This window comes from Miscanthus floridulus, chromosome 15, assembly GCF_019320115.1.
Source record: "Miscanthus floridulus cultivar M001 chromosome 15, ASM1932011v1, whole genome shotgun sequence".
NCBI lineage: Eukaryota > Viridiplantae > Streptophyta > Magnoliopsida > Poales > Poaceae > Miscanthus > Miscanthus floridulus.
The window spans coordinates 17,982,195-17,994,688 of NC_089594.1; the positions used below are offsets into that span (position 1 = coordinate 17,982,195).

A 12,494-nucleotide genomic window follows, 5' to 3' on the forward strand; every position below is an offset into this window, starting at 1 on the left:
CATACATGCTGCTGCATATTTTATTTGTGATGCTTTGATTTGGTCAAAATTTGCAAAAGGATTTAAGGTTGAATTCAAATTGGATTTGAAATGGTGTTTAAGAAAATAGAAAAGGAGTTTTATTTTTTTTCTCCCTCTCTTGAATTTGGCCGGAGCAGCTCAGCTCGGCTTGGCTTTCTGCGCGGTCGTTTTCCCCCTCCGGCCCAGATTTTCCCCGCCGCAGGCCGCTTCGGCCCATGTCTCCGCGCGGCCTGCTCTCTCTCTCTCTCCGCAGCGGCCCAGCATCGCCGCTCCGTCTCTCTCTCTCGCTGACTGGTGGGGCCCGCTGGACAGTCGTCTTCTTTCTCCCACGCTATCTGCGCCAGACACTGCCGCCGAGCCTGACTCCACACCGCCCCGGAGTCCACGACCACCACGTCTCCTTTGCCATGCGCGCCAAGGCTCCCCTCCCTCATAAATACCTAGCACCGTACCTCTCCGTTTCCATCCCAAGCCTCGGAGCCACAGCCACCTCGCCGAATCATCGCGCCGCCACGAAACCTAGTGCTGCCATGCTCGCTGTCCGCTCCACCACATCTCGCGTCGCCTCCGTGTCGTCTCTGACCGCTAAAACTGCCTTGGTGAGTTCGCCCTCCTTTTCTCTCTCTCTTGGTGCCCTCGCTGTTGTGGACCGTAGACCAAAAACCAAGAACTCCGGCGAGTTCTCTTTGCATGGCCATGGCGCCGCTGTGGGGGGTACAACCCCGGATACCCACGGCAGACCACATGGGCTGCGCCCCCAGGGGCGGCCCAGCCCACAAGACAAAGCCTTGCGGGGCACGATTCTGGTCGGCGCCTCCCGCAAGACACCGGGAAGATATCCTGAAGATACTATGAGATCTGTTAGGATACGTATGATCCCATGATTTCCGTAATCTGTTATTACTTTCTGGTTATCTCTCAGATCTAACCGACTTGTAACCCTGCCCCCCGGACTATATAAGGCGGGCAGGGACCCCCTCCAAACACACGCAATATCATATGATAGCCAATACAAACCAACAGAGCACAGGAGTATGGTATTATGTCATACTGACGGCCTAAACCTGTCTAACTCGTGTGTCTTTATTGCCTTCTTGTTCTTGATCTCACGCTCCTCTGCCGATCAATCTACCTTCGTGGGATACCCCTCGGAGGACTGCCGACGATATTCTGTCGACAGTTGGCGCGCCAGGTAGGGGTTTGCATGCTATTTCCTTGTCGAACAAGATGGCTTTTTTCGCAAGCTATTTGTCCCTTCTGTAGCCCGGCCAGATCTTCACGATCGGATCCATCTCGTGGGTTATCAACGCTGACGGAGTTACAGAGCTCATCGAGCCGGTGCAGATCGGTTCTATGCTGACCACCCCCGCACCTGCAACTGTAGATCCGATCTTGGAACCACTTCTGAGGTCGCCTTCATCAACGACCCGACGCCCGCTTCCTCGCTATTAGAGTAGGCAGATCAACAATGACGATCTGATCGAATCCATCGATCGGGTCGGTCTAAAGCTTGCCGATTGCCTCTCCGTCGCTGAGTCGGCTCTAGACACTTTCGTTCAGTGCCGACCACCCTCCGATCCGGATCTATCGGGGGCTGCTCGACAAACTCCAGGGGTTACGGCCCTACCCTTCGGGCTCACCAACGCCGCCGCTAACTACCAAGACGCCCTGAGGGGCAAATTCGCCGACCAAGTGGGGGATATTCATCCTCTCACCGACCAGATCGCCGACCAGCTCCCGCCGACGGTCAACATGCTGCACGCTAGCCGACGCCCCGGAGCATCCCTCTAGACCATCCTAGAGGAAAATCCGAACTCTGAGTCCCAGGGCTCTACGGAGACCCTCGCCGAAACCTTCACCGAGCAACCCCCTCTCCTACCTTTCTGGGGTGGCGCGATCTTCAACGTCAGCATCGATAGCCCCCCTCGGAACGGCGAAACCGATGAGGAACGCGCCGCTCGTGAGAACCGGAACGTCAACCGCGCACAGCGCCGTGCAAATGAGCATGCCCTTGCGATGGCCGAGGCTGCTCGCAACAACCAGTTCGACTCGCAAGGAAGGCCGCTCCATTGCAACCTCGACGAAGAGTTCCTCCGCATTGACGGCCATGACGTCTTCAAGACTCCAAGTGCCAATCTGGTAGTAGCCGCCAACGAGCTCGCCCGCCTCCCGCGGACGCCCGAGCTCGCCAAGGTCGCCGCCATGCTTAAAGCGGCACACTGTCAAGTCAATGAGATCCGCGAGGATCAGAGACCAGAAAGATATCCTGAAGATACTATGAGATCTGTTAGGATACGTATGATCCCATGATTTTCGTAATCTGTTATTACTTTCCGGTTATCTCTCAGATCTAACCGACTTGTAACCCTGCCCCCCGGACTATATAAGGCGGACAGGGACCCCCTCCAAACACACGCAATATCATACGATAGCCAATACAAACCAACAGACCACATGAGTAGGGTATTACGTCATACTGATGGTCTGAACCTGTCTAACTCGTGTGTCTCTGTTGCCTTCTTGTTCTTGATCTCACGCTCCTCTGTCGATCAATCTACCTTCATAGGATACCCCTCGGAGGACTGCCGATGATATTCTATCGACAGCCGCCGCCATTCAACTCGCCGCCGGCCACCCATCCCCTCTCGATCTATTCAGCACCGTCCGTCGTCAATCCGACGGCTTAAATTTGAAGATATCGCTTCGGCCGGCCTTTTTGCGAACAAGCCCCTGAAGTTTTCTATGTGTTGACCCACGGTCCAAAGAGTATTCCTAGAATACGTTTTCTTTTTTAGAAAGCGTAGTTTCTTTGATTAGATCTAAAATTCATTTTTATCTATTTACAGTTTTGCCACTAATCTTGTTTTAGCCCTAAAATCTTCGTTTTAATTCCGATTTGATCCGTTCAAGTTGCGTTAGATTCATAATTGCATAATCTACATGTTCGTCCTACTGTTAAGTATGTTTCCAACTTTTGAAATTCAATGTTAGATTTAATCTATTATTTTAATAAAGTAAATCTTGTTTAATTCATAACTTCTTTGTTTCAGCTCCGATTTTCGTGATCTTCGCGTTTGTGTGTTCGTAGCAAGACGTAGATTTGTTTTACAAAGTTTTTATCTTGATTTTATGCTGATTGGTGTACTGTTCTAATTTATAGCCTTAGTTTGCTATGCATGATTGCTTCTGGATGCTTGTATGTTGTTGTGATTATCGAGTATAGACGGTGAGCCATCCGTGGATGATCAAGAGTACTACTTTGACGAGCAGGATCAACAGAAACACTTTGTTCAAGGCAAGTATAGCATGAAATCATTCTTGTTTCCTATCAACTTTAATACATTTAATTCATGTTGCATGTGTCACCTTGATAGGGATTCCCTAGAGTTGAACTTATACCTTGTCTCCTATGGGATTTGCATTGGCTAGCTTTGCTAGTGCTCAATTAAACCATGATCTTATAACTTGACTAATGGTATATGCAATAAACATTAAAACATGACTTTTTAGCAACTTGGAAACAGGGGGCTGGAGTGTTTAGCTACTTTCTAAATACTTCAGATTCATCTCCCTAAGGACTTATCTGTAAGCGAACATTCAGGACTTACAGTACAGCTGTGAGGGCTACATGGCTCTGGCTTTAGCTCAGTATGAGGACCTTTTTCTAGTTTGTTAGAGGTTACCTTTATGGCGTAAGAATGGCTTGCCGAATCGGGTATAGTGCAGCCTTTGTCCCCTTGTGTATAGGCTGCGCGTCAATGTGCCATCGGGAAGGGGGGCTCTACATCTGTTTGCCGAGTGAATCTAATGGCCCTAACTTGTTAGACAACCCTTTGAAAGGCTTCATAGTGAACCATGCCTGCTCACCTTGGAATTGTTTTGGGAGTAACTAACCCGGGCATATGGGTATCACGGCTCACAGTGAAAGTGTACAACCTCTACAAAGTGTAAAACTGGTATATCAGTCGTGCTCACGGTCACGAGCGGCCTTGGGCCCTTATGGAATAGATGATCACTAAGAATTATCCGTTTATGCTATTAATTATTCATGTTTACATTGATCATGTGTTTACTATGGGATTAAAACAACTTGTTGCTACTCTTATGCTAAAATTGTGACAACAAAAAGCTGAATACTGTTGAACCTGTGTCAAGCCTTTTGAGCCTCATGAACCCCATGTTACACTTGTTGAGTACAACACGTACTTACGCTTGTTTATTTTCATTATTTGGATAAAAATCTCGGATGGGTAACAGATGGCTATGATAATGATGATTTTCTTGAGGATTACTAGACTTGTGGTCAACCAGTTGACGTCCTGTGATATGGAGCTTCCGCGAGAGATTTTTATTTATACTTCCGCTACATTTATGTGAAGACTCTGTCTTATTATACGTGATGTAATAAACACTTGTGATGATACTATTTATAATTTATCGGCTTATGTGTGTGACTGATCTCTGGGCGCATATAAGATTATGCATCCCATTTTATTCTTAAAATCGGGTGTGACAATAAACCAGAGGGAGTAGCACAGAGGAGGCAGAGGGTCCCATAGGATGAAAGGAAACAAGGGTTGTGCTGAGGATAACGGAACGAGACAGCAATAAATTTAGTAGTAAATAGTCAATAATTCATGATCATCATTGTAGTGCCCACCAGATATTTATTGGCCATACCCTGGGGCACGGTAGAATTACAATTAACCCGGTTGCAACTAAAGGCCCTCTTACATGGACACAGGGGCATTAAAGACATTTTATCCCCCGCTCTCAACTACCCATCTAATGTCCCAGGCTCCGCCCGATGGAACCGTCTTCTTCCATCTGTGGCAGTCCTGGCAAAGTTGGGAGGGTCACCTCTGACCTGTTGATTTCACGGACTGTGCCTGATCCTGCAAGGGCAGAGAATCGAAGCACTCCCAGCCACGGGCGTTTGTGAGGACGAGGCTTAAGATTGTGTCGAAGTTGGATGCTATATATGAGAGCATGAAGGGCCATCCTAGCATTCTCTCTAATATTTTGCCTGATCTGTTTGGTGATCGCAGCACAACAGTGGATGCCAATTTAACCAGTAAGAAGGTTTGTGGAATTGAATTTCATTTCATATTCAATTATACAACCAATCTGCATGTTTATTGTATACTATTCATGATGTTCTGTTCTTTTGATAGATTCGAGCACATCTAAGATCATTGAAACGTAGAGATAATGCCTGCAAACTTCTTGGAGAATTTAGTATCTGCATAGAAACTAAGTGCTCGAGACTGCATGTACATGTTGTTCCACGGTGCTTTCTCATTGGAATTTTGTAATTATGTATTTTGCCCTTTTTGTTGATGTCTCCCCAGATATTGTAGTAGCACAGAACTTGTATTGCGCTGGATATGCTGCAGCACAAGTGTGCTCGAGAGAGAGCTGATGAAGACTCATGTAATGGCGACGATTGGCTACAAAACAAAACGTTACAGACATCGCATTCAAAATAACATTTTTCTAGTCATAGCACAACACATGTTTAAACCTAAATTGTCATGGTATTATTTTATTCCAAAGAAAAAAAAAAGAAAACATAGGAGGGGCGTGACTCCCATTTTGTTCCGTTTTGGATTCCTACTAGGCATTGTAGTAGATAGGATACGTGGTCCGTGTTGTCTCTACGCTTCAGCATGTGGTACGGATATATAGGATCCATGAGTCTCGCGAGGCAAAGTGCATCATAAGAAAGGGTGTGGACTCAGCGTAATTAAGTTGTACACCTCCCTCAAGTTCACCATCAACGGCAACCATGGCGCTCTATATGACCACAAGGGGTGCATGCTTCAAGTCCTGCACCATCAAAGGCACCATTGACTTCATCTTCGGCTCCGCTAGGTTGCTTGATGGTGTAGAACTTGAAGTCGACGGTGCTCTTGATGGTGCAGACTTAAAGTATATATGCATCCCCTTGTGGTCATACAGCGCGCCTTGGCCGCCGTCGATAGATGGTGCACTTGAGGGAGGAGTAAACTTAATTATGTTGAGGCCACGCCCTTTCTCGGGACGCACTTTACCTCGAGACTCATGGATCCTATCCATACCACTTGCTAAAGAGTAGCGACAAGCCAGAGCACCTATCCTATCTACTATGATGCCTAGTAGGAATCTAAAAGGGAACAAGATGGGAGTCATGTCCCTCCTATTTTTTTCTTTTTTTTTTCTTTAAAACAAAATAATACCACGACAATTTAATTTTAAATATGGGTTGTGCTATTACTAAAAACATGTTATTTTTAGCATGATATCTGCAACATTTTGTTATGTAACCAATCGTCACTATTACCTTGGATCGCAGCACCCGCAGTGCAGGTGCCTCAGCCTCGCCATCCCATCTGTGGATCTCACCTTGTGCATTCAGCTTGGGTACCATGACCATAGAATCAGACTACTTCATCGCCTACAGGGTCGTTCCTGAACATGACGCCGCTGGCGATGAAGTAGTCGGACTCCACGGTCACAGTACTGCTGCCCTCCGTGCCGAGGGGATTGCTGTCGTCCTTGCCCGGGCATGGGCAGCGACGCGTCGATCCTGCTGCTGGCACAATGATGCATGGCGCCGGCAGCCAGGGCAGCACCAGGAGCAGGGACGACAAGAGTAGTTACTTCTTGTGTTGTCTACTCACCACCAGCATGGTCGACACATATATATATCATCCACTGGATCGATCTATATGTCGCTTTTTTGTGTAATTCCCTGCTTCTTCATTTCATTCCTCGATCAGCACCCTCCTTATATAGATAGATCCAGCGACGAGCAAATGCAAGCAAGCAGTGGTGCTCCAAAAGGAGCGGAAGGTATATATGGTCATTTTATTAGTGGCTATCCCTGATCGATATAATAATAACCTAACTAATTTTAGAACAATCCCAGCCAGTCCGCACGCATGGCGATGCTGCTGCATGCTCTCTTGAGTCTTGACGCGTGCCACCTACTCCCTCCGTCCCAGAATATCTGTCGTTCTCGCTTTCCGAGAAACAACTTTAACAAAATATATATTAAAAAATATTATTATTTATGATACATAATTAACATCATTGGAAAGATCTTTGAATCTAGTTTTTTAACAAATTTATTTGGAGACACAAATGTTGCACATATTTTATACAAATTAAGTCAAAGTCGTGGCACGGACACCGAAAACGATAGATAAATTGGAACGGAGGGAGTAGTACCTGAAAAATTCCCGTTCAATCTCTTGACGTCAACCAGGCGGACCGACACCCCGCCTGCGATGGTCTGCCTCCCGGCGTTTGAATTTGGGTTGCGGTTGTCCCGATTTTCTGCCGAAAACAGGGCTCACGTTCACCAAATGATACCCCTATGAGTGAGGGGGTAGAGGGTTTAGCTGAATTGAGGAAATAGACGTCTTAATAGGATAATCTCTGAAAGACCAACTATAAGAAGACTAGAAGACCAACTATAAATATCCATTTTCAGAGGGTGTCGAGACTGTTCGCATTTAGGTGATTCAAAATATGTACCTCTTAACATAAAAATCACAGTCTTCTATAAAATTATTTTGCAAAAAAAATTATTTTTATAGTAGACAAAATATCTACCCGGCTACCCCTTATAACATCAAAATCACGGTCTTCTAAATTTTTTTTATAGTACTGAGTTGATAGTGTATTGAAAAAAAAAGTTAAATGGAGATGCGAGGAGTTGAACCCCGATCCTTTAGAAAGCTTATCATAATGCTCTACCAATTGAGGTACATCCCCAATTTATATTTATATTTATCCTTTGGTTAAGTATTTTATTTATTTAGAATTACACGGTACAACACAGACGCTCATAACGCACGCACACTCACCACCTAGCTGTCGACCGGAACATTGCCTACCCACTGAAAGCACAACGTCATTAAAACCTAGAAAATTCTGGATTATTCAAACCCAGGAACTAAGGTGCTACTAAGACTCTTATAATCATTAGACTATATGCCCTTTCGCAGTATTTTCTTTTTTTTTACTTGCACTCCTAACGTCAAATTTATATAGTGCCCACCGAAAATACAACGTCTTTAAATCCTAGAATATTCAAACCTAAAAATTATGGTGCTACTAAGACTGATATAATCATTAGGTTACATATCCTTTCGTAGTATTTTCTTTTTTACCTGCACTCCTAACGTCAATATTATATAGTGAGTTTTTTTGTCGCAATTTTATATAGTGAGGCCTGGTTTAGTTCCCAAAAATTTTCACCCTAAAATATCACATCAAATCTTGCGGCACATGCATGGAGTATTAAATATAGACGAAACTAAAACTAATTGCACGGTTTGGTTGAAAATCGCGAGACGAATGTTTTAAGACTAATTAGTCCATGATTAGCCATAAGTGCTACAGTAACTAACATGCGCTAATGATGGATTAATTAGGCTTAATAAATTCGTCTCGCAGTTTCCAGGCGAGCTATGTAATTAGTTTTTTTATTAGTATCCGAAAACCCCTTCCGACATCCTCGAAAATCCAATGTGACATACAAAAATTTTCATTTCGCGAACTAAACATAGCCTGAGTTGATAGTGTATTTTTTACTTGCACCGCTAACATCAATTTTATAGTGAGTTGACAGTGTATTTAACAAAAAAAAAGTTACTAAATGGAGATGCAAGGAGTTTCACCCCAAACCATTGGAAGGCTTATCATAATGCTCTACCAATTGAGCCACATCCCAAATTTATTTACTTATTCACTATAAATATTTTTATAGTTAACTATTTTCTTTTTTACTTGCACTCCTAACGTCTTTACACAGTGAGTTGATAGTGTACCGAATAAAATATAGTTATTAATTGAAGATGCGAGGAATTGAACCCCTAAGCTGCTACATCTCCAATTGTTATTTACTTATATTTACTATAAATATATTTATAGTTAATTGCTAGCTTTCTTACTCGCACTCCTACCTTCAAATTTATATTGTCGTTAATTAGACATCGATATGAAGTCATCAATGAGATTGTGATCCAATAAAAGGAGTTGTAATTGTATTTAACAAAAAATAAATTAATTGGAGATACAAGGAGTTAGAACCCTGAACCATTAGATAGAAAGCTTATCATAATGCTCTACCAGTTGAGCTACATTCCCGATTTTATATTTAATTATTCATTAAAATATATTTTCTTTTTTACTTGCAGTTGTAACTTATAAGAATGGACAACCTCACAATTGTTGTCATGTTATTACACTAGATCATTAGTCAATTTGAAAAGAGGTTGAGCGAGTGATTAAATCGAAATAGTTCATTGGACATGCGAGGTATTGAACCCCAACTACTAACATGGCAACATTCCCTATTTTAGGTACTTTTGCACTATTATATAATTGATTTTCTAATCAAATACTTTTTATTGCACTCATTACTCATAAGGGTCGACAATATTGGAACAAGCGGCTTCAATTTTGTGCTCTAGATTATTAGAGAATATAAAAACAGATCGAGATGGTGATTAAATACACAAATAGCTCTTATTTCAAATGAAAAGAGTCGTTAATGTACTAACCAAAAAAGAATTTAATTAGATATGCGAGGAATTGAATCCCAATAGAAAGCTTGTCACAATGGTCCACTGATTGAACTGCATCCCAATTCTACTTATCTTTGCACTGTACAAATAATTTTATATCCAAAAACCCTAAACCCTAAACCCTAAAAAAATCACCACAGCTCGAGCGGACGCGCTCCGCTGTGACCGCGCTCTGCCGCGCCGCCTCGCCGTTCTCCACGGCGGCCGGGGACCCGACGGCTAGCATCTCCACCGTGCCCGAGCGCGACCACCCGCCTTCCTCCCTCTCCATCGCTCCTCCCAGCCGCCCGTCTTCCTTCCTCTCCACCACGCCTCCGGCCCGCCGTGGCCTTCTCTATCTCGCCAGCCACCTTCTCCACCGGAGCAGCGACAGCTCACGCGCAGCACAAGAGATTGGGAGCGCCAACATCCAGCGCCACCCCCCATCCACCTCGCCGGTCACGGAAGGGGATGTAGGGGAGGCTTGCGCCTACACCTGCGCCTGTGCCTGGGGAGGCTTGCGCCTGCACCTACGCCCCCATCCACCTCACATCGTCGGCAGGAATGGGAGGCCTGAGACACCGCAGTTACCCACTAGGTAGGCCATGGCCGCCGACGACGCTGTGTTTCAAGTGTTTCAGGGCATTTTTAGACATGTTGCAGGTCGATGTTACAAATATTTCAGTTGTTTCAGATGTATGTTTTAAGTGTTTAATACGGATATTGCAAAAGTAGATCGAAATATTGCATATTTTGCAATGGTTGTGCACTTATGTTGCAAGCATATGTTCCCAATGTTTCATCTGTCTTTCAGACGTATGTTGCAAGTGTGTTTATCTGGATGTTGCATATGTTTCACACATATGTTGCAAGTGTTTTATCTGGATGTTGCGTAATATTTGCAATGGTTTTCAAGTGTTTTTGGGTGCTTTTGCAAGTGTTTCAGACGCATGTTTCAAGTATTTCATCTCTCTTCTTTTGTATGTTGCAAGTGTTGCATCTGAATGTTTCAAAAGTAGATCGAGGTGTTGCACATGAAATGCGCGCATGAAAAGCGGGAGGGTCTAGTGGCGCGGGCAACGTCCGGGGCACGCGTGGGCCCGCTACTAGGGCGCTCGCTCGCAAGTCGAACGCTCCTAGGTCCGCTTGCTCGCTTGTTGCGCGGGCACCGTTCGACGCTACCACCCTGGATCGGACGTCCGGGCGCTAGCAAGGAATTGACAATGGAACAACTGGTGTCAGTTTTATAGTAGATTGTTAGTCTACATGAAAAGAGATAATTATAGTGATTGAACAGAAATACTAATTTTGATAATGTATTAAATAAAATAGAAGATGATTGGAGAGAGGCGAGATAGAGTAACTGAACACCAAAACTTTAGAAAGCCTATCATAGTAGCTATACACCCTCTATTTCCTTACTTTTGCAATCATTAAATTTATAATTGCTTATTTTGTACTTGCACTCGTGAATCATAAGAATCGATAATGGAAATGGTGATGTCAATTTTATACTTTAGATCATTATATTAGTCAACATGAAAAGAGGCTGAGATGGTGATTAAATAGAAAGATTTTCTTTCTTATAATTCAAATAAAAAGAGCTTCTGATAACATATATATATTAAACAAAAAAGAAGTTATATAGAGATGCGAGGAATTTAACCCAGAACCTTAAAAAAAGCTAACATAATGTGTAACAGCTCAGAACGGCAGGATCATCCTAGGGCTCTCTATTGGTGCAGTGCTTACAATGATCCCTGTATATTTTCTTTTTATATACACTTGGGGTCGCTATGGTTCTAAAAGAGATGTCCTCTAGTATTTGCTAGCTATGCATTACTGCTACTCCATTCGTGGAAGAAACTGTGTTGAAGGAAGAAGACAAGAAAGCAAAATCCACAGGGTTTATTGTCGCCACTCCCCCAATGGCTGCTAGCCTGCGACCGCATCATCCTGTTTGTTTTGGACGCGGCAAACAGCAGCCATTCCTTCCTCATCCGGGCATCAACGGATGCATCCTTCCCCTGCCTTAGCCGCGCGGCTAGTTATTTGAACCACTGCCGCCATGGCAGAAGGCCGGCCTCACACAAACTCACAAGAGTCGTCACAACCTAGAAGGAGGCAGTACAGTACACATGGCTCCCTCCGTGATGGCCACATGGCGTCGTCGGCCACCGACGCCGCTCCGTTCCAGGGGCTCAAGTCCACCGCCGGACTCCCCGTCGCCCGCCGCTCCACCAACGGCTTCGGCGACGTCAGCAACGGCGAAAGGATCAGGTGCATGCAGGTAACCTCGCTCGCTCTTTATATATTTGTTAAATGTCAGTACTATCCGTTGCTCATGCTGTCATGCAACACAACAATGCAACGACACGTGTGGCCGATCGAGGGCATCAAGAGGTTCGAGGCGCTGTCGTACGTGCCGCCATTGTCTACACAGCTGCTGAAGCAGATCTAACAACACAGCTGCTGAAGCAGATCGACTACCTGCTGCACTCCAACTGGGTGCCCTGCCTCGAGTTCAGCAAGGTCGGCTTGGTGCACCACGAGAGCGCGAGGTCTCCCGGGTACTACGACGGCAGACACTGCAAAAGATATTCTATTTTTTGACATTGTATATTTCTCGTAACATAGACAACTGATCTCATAGCTCACTATTTATGACATCTGTTTGACATGAACAGTCACGTCAAAAAATGGGTGTCGCGAATAACATTTTTTGACTTTTGTATTTTTCATGTTACTAATTTATAACATTGGTTTTTACGTCAGAAAAATATATGACATTGATTTTTACGTCACGGATACTTAGACCCTGCCACATGGATGCTGACATGACGCTGTGTTGTTAGATCATGAAAATGTCACAAAATTGAAATGTGGCCTATTAAAGCCCATATGACAAGCATGCTT

The 12,494-nt window shown here is 44.5% G+C and overlaps 1 pseudogene; it reads left to right on the plus strand.

The window, feature by feature from the left end:
* Positions 1-11,598: 11,598 nt before the first annotated feature.
* LOC136509028 (uncharacterized) lies at positions 11,599-12,385 on the plus strand (annotated as a pseudogene).
* Positions 12,386-12,494: the final 109 nt, after the last annotated feature.